The sequence below is a fragment of the Pundamilia nyererei genome, unplaced genomic scaffold (genome assembly GCF_000239375.1).
Source record: "Pundamilia nyererei isolate P.nyererei 1_Seehausen unplaced genomic scaffold, PunNye1.0 scaffold00120, whole genome shotgun sequence".
Taxonomy (NCBI): Eukaryota; Metazoa; Chordata; class Actinopteri; order Cichliformes; family Cichlidae; genus Pundamilia; species Pundamilia nyererei.
Window position 1 is genome coordinate 211,612 of NW_005187521.1, and position 18,512 is coordinate 230,123.

Here is an 18,512-nt window from a genome sequence, read left to right on the forward strand (position 1 = left end):
TTTAGAAATCTTGTGCTTAATGAAATGCCACATTAAAGCAATCTGTCTTTGCAAACACACACACAAACACACACGCCTGCTTGTGTACACGTGAACTGGCGTTGTGTTGGCGCTGATGGATCGAGGCCGGAGAGGGTCTTGTAATAGAGTTTCACTTGAGTGCCTCTACAGTCAGTTGAAGGGCCAGACTCAAACGTGTCTGCAGCCTGCTCTGTCAACCACAGTGCTGGTCTCTGTGATTCAGTGATGCCCCGATACCGACCTTATTATGTGGACCTCTGCGTACACATGTGTGTCCAGAGTGTGTGCTTTTTTTTTCCTTCTAAAAATTACCCTATGCTGTTTAGCTGAAGCTTGTAATTTCACAGAGCTTCGAGTACATTGTCCGGGATGGCAAATCGATGTTTCTTTTTAATGTCCGAACGGCCCTTTCTCAGTTGTCAAGTGTAATGGAGCACATCCTGCTGAACAAGTAGAGAGCGGGCTGCTAAATACAAACGGAGTGTTTGGAAATCCAGTCAGGTTCTAATGTTAACCTTTGAGTTTTCATCTATTGAGTCTGAATGACTTCATCATTTAATGCCGCTCAGCTGCCCCCCCCCCCTTCTCCGTCTTTGCATTCCAGCCCATCCCTTCTCCACTATCTTCCCCTTTTGCCTTCTGTCTTTTCCTCACTTTCCTCCCTGCATCCGAGCGCCTTTCCACGTTCTCCCCTCTCCTGCACGTATCTCCCTTAGCACACCCTTGGCCCTCGGTGCCTCCCTCCCTCCCTTTGCTCCCAGGTGAGTGACAGGCCCATAAGTGCTCCAATGATAGTGGCAGGGGTGTTAGCGTGACAGCTATCGAGGCAGTGACAGGAGCCCGAGCCCAGCCTGGGAGCCAATGTCGCTTCTGCTGCTACAGCCGAACTGCTCTCGCTACGACAGACAGACAGACAGACGGGGCAGAGCGAAAGACAGGCAGGGAGAAAGAGAAATGAAGAGAGGTAGACGGCATCCACTCCCGTCCAGTCATTCACCAGCAAAACAATCGCCATGGTCCAGTCACTTTGCCAACTGTATGTCAAAGACTTTCAACTTTAGCCACAGAAGGCCCTCAGCAGATGGACGGCAGAGACTGGTTGGCAGAGGGATTTTGCAGCCACTTAGCATCCTGGGAATCGGAATCATTGACACCAGTGTATTATGCACTTGCCCCTCGTTGCCATGGCAGCTTAAACTTCTTTCTTAGTCAGTGAGTTGGAGGTGATAGAAAAGTTGAGGTGGGGTGCACAGGGAGAGAGTGAGCGTAGGACTTAATGAGGAAAGAAATGACATGGAAATAAAGCTGGGCAATGTGCCTTACTAATGTGACTAAAATCCTAGCAGACAATTACAACCACCATTTAAAGTGCAGTGATGGTTCACGCGGATAAATAGTTTTCATGCTAATGGATTCATGAAACACGACTTTTTAGGGAGCCACTGAAATAACTGAAAAGAGAAAAACTCAAAAAGAAAAAAATAAACTGTAAAGGAGGCATTCTGGTAAGTGAATGCTGTATACCAGGATAGCACAAAACACTTTAGGTATATCACTACTGTGTCCTACTACTGTGTACAGACTATGGTGCAGATGTACTGATAAATACCGGGCCTAGACTGTAACAGCGCTGAGGAGGAGGGCACTGAGGTATCAGAGTCAGCGTCCTGATCAGAGTCCAAACTAAATTGTTAAGAAGTTTCTGCACAAAGAGTCACAGTGCTGCTGATTGCCACTATAAACTCTGCAAACCCTAGGGTCCTCAGGCAGTAACTACAAAGAAGAAATTAGTTCTCAGTTGACCAGTTTGGTTAAATGATGTGTTTCTTCACATCACAGGGGCAGAGCCAGTAGGCAAACACAGTTCTGTGTGTGTGTGAGTACCTGTGTATTTACCTTTGTATTTTGTATTGGAAGGTTGTGTGTATGTGTGCGCATATGTTTGTGAACATTTTAGAAGGATACACATGGACAGAGATTCATAGGTTCATTCAGTTTTGAGGTAAAAATGCACCCAAACCATTTACAGTATAAACAGCTATTATTACACTCAATTGCTTTCAAGAGAAAACGGAAATGAGAGCTTCCCCTCAAGGATGGCTGAGAGACAAGGCTAGTCTGTGTGCGTATGTGTGTAAGTTAGGGCTGGGATTGAGGGAGTGGGGGTTTGCAGGGCCGTTTTCCTTAGCGAGGAGGTTAAAGCTGCACGGGCTTCTCTATCTTGAGTGAGCTAAAATTTGAATTGATTGGCTACCAAAATTGCTTTTTCTGCAGGAGCTTTGGAGGCATGGAAAAGGAAACCAATTACTGCCTGTCAAAGCATGCTGTCAAAATAGAGATGACCCCCAGTCCCAACACAGACAACCTCTTCTGTCTCAGTGTTGCACACCTAAACACAACCACAAAGAAGGGATAGCAAATGCGGACCCACATGTGCACATAAACAGTAAAAGTAAAGCTGTCCAGTCTGTGAGAGTGACTGTGGAGGAGGCGGTCCACAAGGTTATCGTCCTGAACCTGGGTTCCTCTGCTCTGGTTAGGTTTCCACACTACTGATTGTGGCAAAATCATAGATTAACATTCATAAATGCTACGTAAGAATTAAGGCCCAGAGAACAATCATTTAATCAAACACCCCTACATCATTGTGAATTCTTAAATCAGTACACGTACAGTACGTTACATGTACAATGTTCTTTGTGAATAGATAGTGCTAAACAGTTTTTAGTGTAAATTTGTGCCTTTTGTTTTACACAATGAATATGGCGCTTACAAAGAAGACGAAGAAGAACCTCTTTTGCCATCTCACTATATACGATATATAATTAAAATTAAAAAAACATGATAATTTAACATCCATGTCTATTTTTCAAAAAAAAAGAAAAGGAAAAAAGGAAAAAAGTAAAAAAAAGTAAAAATAAGAGACAGAGGTATTTTCAGGTCTGAGACGTAAAACCAGTACAAGGTGTCTTAAAACTGCACTTTTTTTTAAATGACCAGCAGGTAGTGAGTCCTCTGGATGCAAAAAGGGTGGTATACAAGTCTTTGGTAAAACGGCCATCGGCTTCCTTGTCTGTAACCTCAGGCTCATTTATCACGTTGTTAGGCAGTAAGCGTGTAGTGTCGGTTTCACAGTCAGATCGCATGACGCATCCTTTTTCAAAATAAAATGGCGATGGTGAACCGTACTTCACTAACTGTCAAAATATACTTCATTAAAAGAATTCTGTCACAACAGCTCTGCTTGTTAATCATCAGCAACAAACTTACAAACCAGCAGTCAGAAGTGATTAAATTGCTTTGAAATACTGTATACACATGTCACATGGTAATATCTTTTGATATGGCCATGTGGTCCACATAATAAGTGAAGATGCCCTTGCTAAAGTTTAGGAACTCCACAATCAACATTACGCAACTTCTTTAACGAACAGATTAATGCAGGCTGTAGTGGTTTCAATTAATCAGATCTAATTGACATTAAAAGCTTAATTAAAGCCAGTGTTTCCTGTGTTGTGCATTGGTGGAGTAATGTAAGTGAACTTACACTACAAAGTTTGGGGAACACCGAATTGCTTTGTTCAACTTGAATGCTGCTTTCTGGAACTTGAAATTGTATAAGCAGAAGTAAATGGTTGGATGGACGGATGGATGGATGGATGCAATGCTACTGCCGACAGGAGAAACAAAATCAAACTAAAGCTGTTTCATCATACATATAGGTGCATTATTATCATTATTTAATTCAAGTTGTTTTAAGTTACAGAACAGTGTAATTCCATCCTTTAACAATCCTCTAAAGAACATGGATTTAAAAAAAAATTGGCGAGCTGACTTAATTATTCTGTAAATTAACATCAACATAACTGACAGGGGACAAGTCAACTAGTCACATTCTAACCGAAGACGTGTGAAAAAGTGAATTAAATAATTTTAATGTAATTTAAATAATTTATTTAAATAAACAGGTGTTGGCTTTCACTCAGATCTCTGTTTCTATGCCCACAAACTAACATGGGACCGTATAGAGCCTGTCTGTGTCTCTGATCAATTCTACAGAGCAAGACTCAGCAGAGCAGCAGCCTGGAAAAAGCACAGAAACTCAGATACCACGTCGGGGCTATTCAGACATGTGTCCAATTAATGATCACATATCCTGAACATCTACTGACTCAACACTCCTGTGACTGAGCTAATGAGTGAATTTTATACATTCTTCTTCACTTTCATATCGGACACACGAAGCTGTGCGATAAGACACAAAACTCAAACCCCAACAGCAAAACTGAAATGAAATACACCTCCCCTCCTCGGATCGCACTAGGACTGACCGCTCCTCTCTCCAGCTGTGACCTAGAGCACCTGCTTGGGGTTGATGGGAGCTGTGTGTGTGTGTCTGTGTGTGTTTTTCATGGCAGACACTTTAGTGCAATGAAGATGGCGAGTGTACATTTACGACTGCTTTATTTCTTCAAACCATTAACAAGCAGGTGGGGGTGCTCAAAGCAACCGCCGCCTGCCGACAGGATTGAACTGCCTGCTTCTATTATCTCCTGACCACCCAGATAACAGCAAGACAACGGGAACGAGAAAGAGATAAAAGTTTAACGCTTTTCTAACAATGTCTCCAACAAAGAGGAGGGGATGTTTTCACGGCACACTGTGGCAGCTTGCAAGATAAATTCTGTCTTTGCATGAATATGTAGCCACTTTATCATTTTCCATATGTAGACCTCTGGAAAAGAAGTCTGTGAAAGTGAGAAGAGAAGCGAGGAGTAAGACAGAGAAAGAGAGATGACTCTAGTGTGGGCATAAGCTATAGACAGAGTTTGAGCTTAATGCAGTTCTCAGCGTCTGGCAGCTTCACTTTACCAGCAGGTCTTGATTTCCCCTCCTCTGTCTCCCTGTGTTCCTCTGGCCTCAGTGATGAAGGAATGACATTAACACAAGAACAGGGAGGATGTAGAGACACGATAAAGAGTAAAGAAAACTCTACAAAGGTGATGTATGCAAAGGGAAAGACAAAAATGTGTCTATAAATAAAAGTAGTAGAACTGAGGTCAACAAATTACACAATGACAATGGCAACAGCAGAAAAATGCGAACAAACAAACAAACCAAAAGTACTTTTAGATTTTCAGTAGTGATTTATATAAATGTAAAGTGAGCATCATAGAATTTAAGCTAAAAATATGTTAATTTGAAACCTTCTTCTTGAGTCTTGTATTAAAGATACATTATTTTCACATTTTATAGACCAGCTAATGCTCTGACTAAACATCACTTGTAATTTTAACACCTCCTGTGACCAAAAGCTTCCAGTTCTTAAAAAATATTTCAATATTGTCCAGATAAAAATGAGCCAACATAGAAATCAAACTGGAACGGGAGCTTATAGTGTACCAACTCCTGGAAAGCACTCGCTTTTCATAACTCTCAGCTTCTGTCGATTCACCCTCTGCGCCGGACTCCCATTCACAGCCCATTTCACAATGTCAGGACACCCATGATGAGGGCCCATTATTAACAGAAACTCTGTATGAGCATTCAGTAGCAGGAGAGAGCTGGTTTTCACCCCTTTTATTACAATAATGAATTATAATTGCTGTTGTGACTATTACCCTAAAAAACGCCTGTCTAAACAGTAGTGGTGGGTTCATCTGCAACTGTAATTTAAAACCACCCACTTGAGGCATTTATCACTGTGCCTTAAAACGCAGAGCATCTGCACAGAACTTGTAAAACACACATCACGGGAAGGTTACAAGACAGAAGGAGAAAGCCGCTAATACCAACTATACGAGGAGAGAAGGGGGAAGGCAAACTCCAGTATGCATAATGTGCATATTTTCAGTGCTCGGTGGATAGAAAGTACGAGCACTAGAGAATGTCATCCAAGCAGAAATGGGCAAAGAATCACAGAGCGAATCAGAGCAACACCTGAAAACCATTAGCAATCTAATGGTAAAACAGAAAAAGAGGAAAAAACAACAAGAACTGAGGGCATACGATAAATAAGAAATGAAAAAGGCAGATTTTCTGAAACCCAAGGAGAGGAAAAAAAAATCACAGTGATTCACTGATACGAGCAGCTGCTTGGTTTCCCCAGGGTAAGGAACAGACAGAAGAACAGAGCGAGAGAGGGAGAGAGAGAAAAAGACCCAGACAAAAGAGTAAATCACAATAAATATTTATAATGATAAGTAATGCTGCAGACCATAAATATTAAAGAGCCGCTGCTTTTGCGCATGTGTGTGTGTTTGTGTCTGTGTATCAGTGCGCGCTGGTATGTTAAGCATAAGTGTCCACGGGGATGCAGGAGCGGACACTGAGTAATGCATTTACTAACATTGTGCATAAGCTCTGATCAGATGAGCTATGAATATTAACCCAAAAAAAGCATTTCAGATTGGCTGTTTGGCACTTCTTTTCTTTTTTTAAACAACTAGGAACCAACATGCATACATTCAATTAGCATAGGTATAAAGAATTACCCGCCCTCTTCACATACAAGCCACTTTCAGCACAGTATTAATATGCTACACAGATACAAAAACATTTTCATTCTTAGGAAGCACAACAACACAACAAGCAAGAGAGAAACTACTATCAGTCTCTATGTAGTAAAAAAGTAGGGGATGAATCTTGACTGGACAATCCTCCCTGTTATTGTTGTTCCTACATGGCAGATCCAGACTGTCCTACAGCATTACAGAGGGTAATTTCTCACTTTATTGCAATAGCAAAAATGTTTTCAAACTGAATGAGCCTTTTTTTGACCAATAAAAGAGCAGATTCAACTCCGATACCAATCCAGGCATCATGATTGTCTAAAAAAAAGCTTTTCTTCTTTTCAGTATAATGATATTACCTCATTGCTGTCATATAATGACAAGAGCTTTCTAAAAAGCTTAAATGATGCTTAAAGCCAGGTTAACATTATTATTGTTGAGTCCCTAGGCGGGCACATATTCAGGTAGATACAAATACAAAGACTGTATGGATCAGTGAATTTTTCGGACATTTATGATGTTCCTTAAAATTATGTAAATTAGCTGGCTGATACACCAATCAGGTATCACACTATGGACACTTAGAGGTGAAGTGAATAACACTGATTATCTCTTCATCATGGCACCTATTAGTGGGTGGGATATATTAGTGAGCTAATGAACATTTTGTCCTCAAAGTTGATCCTTTAAAAGCAGGAAAACAAAAGCACAAGTAGTAAGTCAAATAGTAATGGCTTCACAACTTGGTCAGAGCATCTCCAAAACTGCAGCTCTTGTGGGATGTTCCCAGTCTGCTGTAGTCAGTATCTATCTAAAGTAGTCCAATGACAGAACACTGATGGATGAGCCACAGGTTCATGGGCGGCCAAGGCTCATTTGTGTACATGGGGAGCGAAGGGTGAACCAGGGGGTTCAACCCAACAGACAAGCTACTGTAGCTCAGATTGCTAAAACTATACAGTGTCCATTCTGACAGTACACAACAAACAGTGTACCACAGTTTGTTGTTTATGGGGCTGCCATGCCACAGACCAGTCGGGGTTCCCGTGTTGAAAGCATCAAGAGTGAGCACATGAGCATCTGAACTGGACAACAGAGCAATGGAAGAAGGTGGCCTCGCCTGAGTCATGGTTTTTTTTTTACATCTAGGGAATGGCTGGGTGCGTGTGTGTTACTAGGGAACACCTGGCACCAGGATGCATTATGGGAAGAAGGCAAGCCATTCAGGTAGCGTGAACTGGACCATTGAGCAATGGTCTGCTGGGAAACCTTGGGCCCTGACATCCATTTAAATATTACCTTGAGACTTTTTGACATTACCACCTACGTAAACATTAGTGCTCCTTTTTATGGAAACAGAATAGCTGGGCTGGACGAACATGTCCGATCCATTTGGACTTACAGGATCTGTTGCTAACATCTTGGTGCCAGACAGCACAACACAACTTCAGGGGTCTCGTGGAGTCTGTGCCTTGATGAGTCAGAGTAGGTTTAGCAGCAAAATGGGGACCAGCGCTACATTAGGCAGGTGGGCATAATGTTGGTGTATCACTTAACATGATTATTTTAAGGTATATCTATGATATACATGATAACAAAACTGCACTACACTGCAGGTACCCAACAGCCTCCTAGTAGACACACCTATGGTATCAATTTCAAAATCCTATGGTTCTCGAGTTATTGCATTCAAAACTTTGCGTGTCCACACCGCCTGCCTGACCAACGAGGCCTGGCCAATGAGATGATGACCACGTGTAAACTCAGTTGGTCCTTACCAGGTCTTAAAATTAGTTAAATACACGTTCAGATGAATAACAACACATGACATATTAAACTGGGTCATTACTTATTTAACAACCATTAAACAAAAATGGAGAGGCAACCTGGGAACCTTCCAGTCACCGAGATAACCACATACACCTCTGTATACCACAGTACCCTAGTATCAAATCTGAGGCCATCTGTCCGACAGTTAAAGCTTGGATGAAATGACTTCACGCAACATGTCAATGATCCCAAGTTTAGCAGCAAATCTACAACAGAGCCACTGGGTGGAAAAAAAGAAAGAAAAGAAAAACAGAATCAAGGTGCTGAAATGGCCCAGTCAAAGTCCAGACCTCTACGTCAAGGAAAGTGTGCATAAACGAATGCCCACAAAACGTAATAAACTGAAGCAACGTGGCAAAGAAGAGTGAGAAAGAATTCCTCCACAACAATGTGAGCCTAATAAAGTATTAAAAGAAAGTGATTACTCCAAGTTATTGCTGCTACTAGGGTGTAATTAGTTTTTCACACACTGCTTCTGCATTTTGGCTTAGTTTTTGTTAAATAAATAATGACATTGTAACATGTCATGTTGTTCATCTACGGCTCTATTTAAGTCATTTTTGAACGTGGTAAGACCCAAACAATTTTTTTAATCATGTGCTGATATAAAAACATAAAGGTATCATATTATTTATTTTTTCACATATGTACTAATTTTCACATATTCTAATATGTGATTACCTCATTTTATCTTAAAGTTTGGAAATAAGGAGAAACCACTTACTTGGTTCTGACCAAGAGGGGAATAATGCAAACCAACAATGCAGTAAATAATCTTGTCAAACACTTATTTACCTATATGTGTGTTCAGTAGTTTCTAGCACAGTGTGTAAGTATGTGTGCCTGTGTGTTTGCGGCTGCATTTTGAAGAGAGCCCACCAGGGTACACTGATTAAGAATGAAGGAGTTATCCTTCTGTTTGGTACAAAAGCATAATTTGACCACCATCTGTTGCATTTTACAGCCACCTGACAGAGAGCACTGTGAGTTCATTCTAGTCTGGTTATACTGTGATACCAGGGGCACAACTCCAGCAACTGCTGGTAAAGACTGAGACAGGTATGCAGAGTATCAGAAAAATGACAATGCAACTGCTGTATAAACAAGTCCAGCAACAATTAACAGCACAGTTGCATAGAGCTATAAAATATCAATGTTAAGTAGAAATGTAATAAGTGAAACACTAGCAAAGGTCTTTATGAATTAATTTATTCACAACTAATGTTCCATCTCAGCATGATTTTCTGTGCTTGGGGATCAGGATAATTTGACCTTAACAGTCAGGTGATAGACAAGGTAGGTTATTATTTTACCTGGTACAGACCGACTTGAGTGGAATTTGAAGTGTTCTAGCATAAGATGAATATAGCCTAGGCCACTTTTGAATTCCTGCACTTTAAAATTTATGGCAGGAACAGAATATTCATTTAAAGACATATGATTCATTACATTTTACAAAAGGATCATGAGCTTATTTATCCTTTCTCCCCTTTATTTTCTCTTTGAACATTACGAACCAGAAACAACAGCTTCTTGTGCCTCACTTTGGACATATTATCACTTATTTTATAAATACATGCACTGCCAGAGCCAAAATAAATATGTTATCATTCACACAAACACACGCGAGGCAGACGAAGCTTGTTTGCTCCGACTCCAGCATGAAAATAAACACTATCGGTGTTTTTCACTGGATCACAACCACTCTAACTTACTGTCTAAATTACTAATTAACTACATTATGACAAACCCACATAGGTAAACAAATCTATACAAACAGATTATTAATATGAGTCTTACAGAAAAGAAAATAGAGAAGAGCCAAAAATAAATAATGACTTTGGTTTTAGGCATCTTGTGTTGACCTTGAGGGTGTTCAGAGAGATTGATGTGTCCATGCATATATACATTGACCAGCCATACAATCACAGGGGAAAAACAGTAACAGGTGAGGGGACTAATTCCTGGTCATTCTGCTACAATCCAATGGTCTGCTGGGAAACCTTAGTGCAAGAGATTCATTTTACTTATGCTCACTCCACCTAACACAGTGTTTGAATCCCTAGCCTCCCTAATGCTGGACAAGGCACTCTAGAACTGCTTAGGAAAGTGTTGCAGAACACAAAAGCATCCAAACCAACGACCCGAGTAACCTTAGCTATCCCAGATCCCAAGAGGATGCACAGCAAACACACCTGTTCAATGGAACAACCACCAAAAAACCTACAGGCCCCAAAGGGTCAAGCTCTGACCCATCAGTACATGGAACCAGGGTCTCTGCATTTGATGTCATAGCATGTCTAGAAGAAAGAATGTGGCAGGAGATTTTTAGGTTCTGTGGATTGCTATATTTTTCCAAACATAGCCTGTTATGACAGTATCTTAGATTTTGCAGTATTTCCAGTTAGTTGTGAAAGGCAATCTGCTGTACCACTCCCAGCAAGTACATTTTCCCTTTCAGTGTAAACAGATCTGCCTCCAGGTCTTGGCAGGGTCTCTCCGGGTGATCTGCCGGGAGCAGTGGGTCTCTGTGGTTAGCATGCTCCTCAGTGCAAGTTTTATTTTCAAAACTAGTTCATTCAGTTGCTGACTCAAGCTAGACTGTCATATACTCCACTGCACGTGCCCTGAATTTGGCTACTCATAGATGTCCCTTATGTAGACCACTGAGGACTGTGTTTCTTAAACTTACAGCAATGACCAGGTATGCCCTCTTCATGCCTGTGCCAATATATTATACAAGAATCTTCCCGTGGACACTCTAAAATCACAACATCATTTATGTGACACATTAATCCATCCAGACCTACAACAACCTCTGACATCATGCTTTTTTAGAATAGGGGCCAAGTGATGTCATAAAGGTTGTTGGTTTAGCAAACTCTTTAGCTAGAGGGATTTACAAAAGACCCATGTTACAGTCAAGACTCAGTGAGCTTAGTGAAGTCAACACATATGTAAGGATCACTTGTCTTTTTAGACACCACCATCATACTGCTATCCAGTGGTTCATCAACTCTCCTTACTCCAGTCTTCTCCATTCACTCTAGGTCTTTCTTGGCTTTCAGAGTTAGTGATAAGGGAATCCATTGTGGGGTCTTTAAAGAGAACAGCATAGCACTGGGTTTCAGTTTGGCAGTAAATAGGTGCTACCTCAGACCAAGACCATTGTACACCTTCAAATATTTGTTGTTCAGCATCTCTAGGCTGACACTAACTACTCGAGCTACCAGGCCTAGCACCTCAACAGCAGGTATGCTGAGCAGAGAACAGTGCAGATGCCAAGGAATATGTTGTCTTCTTCCTGAACCTTATACACTGCTCTTGATGAGGCACACACTCTTTTATAATGGCAGATCGAACAGTTTGCTGGACACTCCACTTTTGGGGTCTGAGGGACTTTTCCACATTTCTAGCATTTAGACAGTCTACTAGTCTATACATGTTACTGGCTGGGCTTTCCCCCCTCTCTTATTGAGTTTCTTCTTCTCGTGAAGATGTTTGTCTCTGCTCATAACGCTATCTAACAAGCATGTCTCTCTTTTTCCCACAGTATCCCACCCACGTGTATATCTGTATATCCTAGAACCAGCCTGTCTTTGATTAGCTCATCATGAAACATGCAACATAATTGCAGCGTTCTGCCAAAGAATATAAATCAGTAACAGATGAGTCCACAGTTTCATTTTCTCCTTGTTTTCTCAAGTTAAAGGATGATTTTTCATATACGACATTTGTTTTGCCAATAAAAAAGCTGTGGAGTCCATCTCTCACCGTAGCATACTGACAGACAAGTTCAGCCCCTCCTCTTGGCGTCCGCTTCATCACCCATGCAGTACATGACTGAATGTTTACCTGGTTGTCTTCTGATGTTGTGTGGAGATTACTAGCTTGCTGAAAACACTCAAACTATCTACTCCATTTCACCCATTTCTAATGTTTGCTGAAGTCAAAAGGCTCTGGTGGCTTTAGCCGAGTGTCACACTTGGCCTGGAAACGGGGCCTTATCCACGCCCTGCAGCTGCTCTAACGCCATTGTCTGCGATCTCACCCAGGCTTTTCCAAACGCCGGTATATACTATCCCACTTGTCACACCATGTTTCCTTACCATTTAAACTCATGGGAAATCATAGAGATCCAGTATCCTGGCACAAGCATCCATCATTGTGCACAACTTTAGTCCCTAGTACAACAAAAATAACATTACCCAGAACCGTCTGGGCCTCCTTATATTTCCGACATAACCATCGCACCACAGAGGACTGCTTGCTGGCTGTGGCTCAGCTGTTTGATATGGGAACTGGAAAGGATTGAGCTTTGGGAACGGCCAGTTGGTCTAAAGTCTTGAACACAGTAATAAAGACTGGATTGTGTAGTAACATCTTGCTCCTTAGACTGGTGTAGTTTAATTTCATTTCATTGTATTAATATAAAAATGTATCTTTTCAAAAAAAAAATTGTTGCTTCCCTTTGGACTTTAAATACATTCTTTATACAGAATGTTGTTCGTGTATTATTGTGGGGAAAAATAAAATAAATTCTTTAGTTAATATTGGTGCTCCCATCTCTGTCCTTGGGCTAGGTTGCGCTGCTCTCCCCTGTGGACCCAAAACAAAAACGAATAAACTAATAACTAAAAAATAAAATAAAAATCATACATACATATATATATATGTATATATATATATATATATATAGGTTTCGACAGCAGATGGCAAAAGCTGCTGCCCACGATAAACAGTTTAATGACTGTAAGGCACAGGTCTTTTCTTTGACATCTCAAAGAGTGTAGCTGATGAACAGAAATAGAAATTCTGTGTTGTCCCAGTGGCTGAGCCTTAACACCAGATGTCTGAGGCAGGCCACATTTGATTATTTCTGGACGACTTCCTCCTTTGTAGCTCGTAGAGACGGTACGAGAACCTCAGCATTTCACTGGCCCAAACTTAGGCTACGTCCACAAGTTTTCTCTCAGTTTTGGCCTCCCGTCCACACTGAGATGACGTTTTCCCCGAAGGAAAACGGCAGCGAAAACGGAGACTTTTGAAAACGATGACGCATTTTAGTAATGTGATGCAGTCATGTGACCAATTAAACAAAGATAGCAGTGGGCATTATACAGCAATTTTGTTTGCTCTCAATTTTGACGAGGTTAATATCAGTTTGTACAAGCTTCAGATAGCTTTTCTTCAAATTCCTTAATTCTCACTCACTTTTGCAACTTTGTACTTTTGTGTTACTCGCAGCAACAATTCCACCTCATTGTTAGTCCATTTACAAAAACTCGGTGCTTTTCCTCAAAATTTTGCAGTGACGTTTCAATGAGCCAGAAAGTAAATAAACAAAAGTGGTGTGCGGATCGATACTGAAATATCGATTCTTCCAATACTAGTAATTTATGTTCTAGAATCGATTCTCATATTAAAATATCGATATTTTAGTACTTTGGGGTAAATTTGTAGTTTATCATTAACAGGAACACAGTGGAAAGAAACTATATCATTCGGATCTTCTAAATTTGAAGGAACTACTTCCTGTTACGCCTTTCATAGTCATATGCGAAATACGGCTGTATAAATGTGTCGCAGCCCCTGGCATGTGCACTCAGAACAATGGCTGAGCGTAAACGGAGTCATGTGTGGACGTATTTTACCTCCACAAACAGCCAAGACGCGGCAAGACAGTGAGGTGTTGTGGCAACGCCACTAACCTCGTCAAACACCTCAGAGTAAATCATATTACAGAATATGATGAGCTTATGTTGAGGCGAAGTGAAGAGGAGGAGGACAGGTGCTGCTAGGGCGAGACAGGCGTCTCTCGCGGAGTCCTTTAATGCTGCAGGCAGGCAACGTGTTCAAACAGTGCACAACTTCAAGTTTTTTTTTTATTTCTATATGATTATTCTGTCTGATGTCCTGTAATCATTATGAATAATAATAATGGATTGGATTTATATAGCGCTTTTCAAGGCACCCAAAGCGCTTTACAATACCACTATTCATTCACTCTCACATTCATACACTGGTGGAGGCAAGCTACAGTTGTAGCCACAGCTGCCCTGGGGCAGACTGACAGAAGCGAGGCTGCCATATTGCGCCATCGGCCCCTCTGGCCAACACCAGTAGGCAAGTAGGGTAAAGTGTCTTGCCCAAGGACACAACGACCAGGACAGAGAGCCCGGGGATCGAACCGGCGACCTTCCGGTTACAGATGCGATTTCCAACCCCCTGAGCCACGGTCACCCACAATGAAGCGATATACTTGTATTATTACTACAATTACATAATACAATTTTATTTTGTGGCGTGTTGAGGGAGCAGCTAGTTCTCTCCCATCATGCCTTGGGACATGTGCTGCTGTTTAGATGTTCTTGTTTTATTGTTTATGGTTACGTTACTTTTAACTGTTATCTTGAATGTTGTGTTTACGCTGTGGTGCAGAGTCACTGACAGTTGTTGTTTTGTAGAGAGAGTGCTGTGCCCTGAGTGAGTTCTGTTGTGCTGTTGTTGACCCCTGAGGCACACTGTAGCAATGGCAAGTGTTTTAATATAGAGCTCCCCCTACCAGTTTGGGGTTGAACAACGAGTTCAATCTCTCTGTGAGCTTCTTTGTTAAGGTTCCTCTGCATGCCACATAGGTGTCAAAAGAGGGCTTCCAAGAGCATGGCCACTATTTTGAAAGAGGAAGAGGAGCTGGGGAAGATTGAGGAGCTTATCACCTGCCTGGAAGCAGTGAATGGCGCACAACCAAAGAAGTGGGGAGAGCCCCAGGCAGCAGCAAACCAGCCAGGGGAAGATCTGTTGGGCTTACCAGATGGAGCCTCACACCCCTGCCCACTGGGAAGCTGTCGGAGCTGCAAAGGCATGCTGCAGGCTCCAAGACAACGAGCAGCCAGCCAGCCTCCACTCAGGGTGATGCCTGGGAGCAGCACACCCTCATTGCTGGCAGCTGAGGGGGACAACGCCAATGCCTCCTGGACCAAGTACAGCTGACACTGGCTGGCCAGACACGGGGACTGTATCCGGACTGTGACCTTGCTGGCACCACCTGTAGAGCCCTGATAGAAACTGGATCTACGCTTTCCTTGGTACAGGCAGGAGTCCTCCCTGGTATTGACAGCCCAAGACTGCAGGGTTGGCAGCCTACTCAGCTCCACATCACCACAGTCACAGGGGAGCGTGCCAAAGTTAAGGGGGAAAGATCCCTCCTGGTGACTGTTGCTAACTGCACTGTGGACCACCAGTTCTGGCTAGCCGGCATCCAGGACCAATGCATCATTGGTCTGGACCTGCTGGCCAAATGGGAGGCCACAGGGTACGTGTCCAGAGGAATCCTTTACCTGGGCACGGAGGCTGTGAAGCTCCACACCACCAAGGAAGTCCCGCTGCCTGCCTCCACTTTTTCAGCCAGTGTCAGGAAGCCTGAGGACCTGTCGCCGCTGGCGGTGGAAAGGGCCTCTCCTTCACCAGCAGTACAGCAACTGTCCACAGAGACCAAGCAAGCTGTCGAGGACTTATACCAGAGGAGCTGCGAGGGTCTCCAGGCTGATCAGCAACGGCAGCTGTGGGAGATACTCGACTTGTTTGCCGACATCTTTGCAGCCAAAGATGCGGACTGCATGCAAATCAGGCTGGTACAACATGACATTGACACTGGGGATGCACGGCCCATCTGCCTCTGCCCTCGTCGCCTTCCCCTTGCCAAGTGTGCCGCAGCAGAGAAGAAGATCAGGGAAATGGCAGAGGTGGGCATCATCGAACCCTCAGACAGCCCCTGGGCAGCCCCGGCCGTACTGTTTCGGAAAAAGGATGGTACCTGGCGGTTTTGTGTTGACTATCGTCTACTCAACAGCATCACATGCAAGGACTCCTACCCATTGCCCTGGATTGACGATGCCCATGACGACATTGCTGGGTCCTGCTGGTTTAATTCCCTCAATTTGCGCAGTGGCTACTGGCAGGTGGAGCTGACGCCAGAGGCCCGCCCAAAGACTGCTTTCTCCATTGGTCAGGGACTATGGCAGTTTAAGGTGATGCCCTTCGGCCTCTGCAATGCCCCAGCCACATTCGAGCGCCTAATGGAGAGGGTTCTACATTCCCCACGACCGCTGTGTGGTCTACCTGGATGACCTCCTTGTCCAAGCAACAGACTTCGAGAAAGCTTTGGCTAACCTGACTGCTGTTTTCCATGCTATCCGCCAGGCTGGCCTTCGTCTCCACCTCAAAAAGTGCCACCTCTTCCGAAAGGAGACGACCTTTTTGGGTCACGTTGTCAGCAGAGCAGGGGTTTCCACTGATCCTGCGAAGGTGGCTGCTGTGAAGGACTGGCCCATTCCGGGCAATACTGCTGAGTTGCGGAGCTTCCTTGGCCTGGCATCATACTACCGGCGTTTTGTCAAGGACTTTGCTACCATTGCAAACCCCCTGCACTGGCTCACACAGGAGGGCCGAGAGTTCCACTGGAGTGAGGACTGCGCTGTGGCGTTTGATTGGCTCCGATCTGCACTGGTTGAGTGCTAGCCTACCCAGACCTGCATCTTCCTTTTGTCGTGGACACCGATGCCAGCAATACGGGCGCGGGGGCTGTCGAGAGCTGCTGACCATCATCCTGGGCCTCTGCCATTTCAGACCCTACCTCTATGGGAAGAAGTTCCTCCTGTGCATAGACCATCCATCCCTCACTTGGCTGCTCAGCTTTAAAGAACCGGAGGGACAGCTAGCCCGGTGGTTGGAGACATTGTAAGATTACCACTTTGAGGTTCGTTACCGGGCGGGACGTCTCCACACCAATGCAGATGCCCTCTCCTGACGCCCTTGTGAGGAAGAACAGTGCAGGTACTGCCAACGCCTGGAGGACCAGGAGGGCATGACTTTAGTGATAACGTCACCACAGGGTGGCCATGAGAAGCACTGTAGCAGTCTTCAGGTCCAGTCCGCTGCAGGGCACACTGAGGGTCTGGAGGCCATGGATCCCCAACAGCTGCAACATGACCAGAACCAAGACCCTGCCCTTTCACAGGTTCAGTGTTGGATTGGGGCCGGTCAGAGACCATCATGGCCAGAAGTATCTGCACTGGACCTCAAGACCAAGGCTTTCTACTCCCAATGGGCTAACCTCACAAGCCGGAACGGCCTCCTCTATCGCCGCTGGCAGGCTCCCGGGGGTCACCATGAGGTCTTCCAGCTCTTGGTACCTCAACAGTTGCGGTCCAGGGTCCTCCAGCTGGTCCATGGTGTGGCGGGGGCTGGACACTTTGGAGTTACCAAGACTCTGTGGCGACTTCGGTCTCGGTTCTACTGGCCCAGGTGTCGCCAGGATGTAGAGCTCCATGTCCATCTGTGATGCCTGCACGTCTCAGAAAGGGCCTTCCCAACACTCATGCCCCCTTGCAGCAGTATCAGGTGGGGGCTCCCATGGAGTGGGTCGGAGTTGACATCCTGGGACCCTTCCCCACCACTGACCAGGGGGAGCGCTACATCCTGGTTGCCATGGACTACTTCACTAAGTGGCCTGAGGCCTATTATGCAGTCCCTGACCAGTGTGCGGGGACCCCGGGTTGGACTACCTCCACAACCTCCTGGCCCGGCTATGGGAGGTGCACCAGTTGACCAGGCAGGCTCTCCGAGACGCAGGCTCCCAGCAGAAGCGAGCTTCTGATAGCTGCTGCATAGGGGAAAGAACTCTCGCCAGGTCAGCATGTGTGGGTCTACAGCCCGGAAAGGAAGAAAGGGCTTTCCCCCAAACTGATGAGCCAGTGGGTTGGACCCTGCACTGTTCTGGAGAGGCTGTCCGACGTGGTCTACAGGGTGTGGCTGGTCAAATGGAACAGGGTGGTCGTACTCCATCGTGATCGCCTGGCACCCTATCAGCCCTTGAGTCCAGAGACTTTGCTATGGACATGCTGGTTGCTGGGGACAGCTAACCACTCAGGTGGGGGCTGTGTGGCATGTTGGGGGAGCAGCTAGTTCTCTCCCATCATGCCTTGGGACATGTGCTGCTGTTTAGATGTTTTTGTTTTATTGTTTATGGTTACATTATTATGAAGTCACTGACAGTTGTTGTTTTGTAGAGAGAGTGCTGTACCCTGAGTGAGTTCTGTTGTGCTGTTGTTGACCCCTGAGACACATTGTAGCACCGGCAAGTGTTTT

At 44.2% G+C, this 18,512-nt stretch overlaps 1 protein-coding gene across 2 annotated transcripts in view; it reads right to left on the reverse strand.

Moving 5' to 3' along the window:
• Positions 1 to 18,512, reverse strand: part of cdh23 (cadherin-related 23) — a 194,363-nt gene that overhangs the window by 56,953 nt on the left and 118,898 nt on the right. The window lies entirely within an intron of this gene.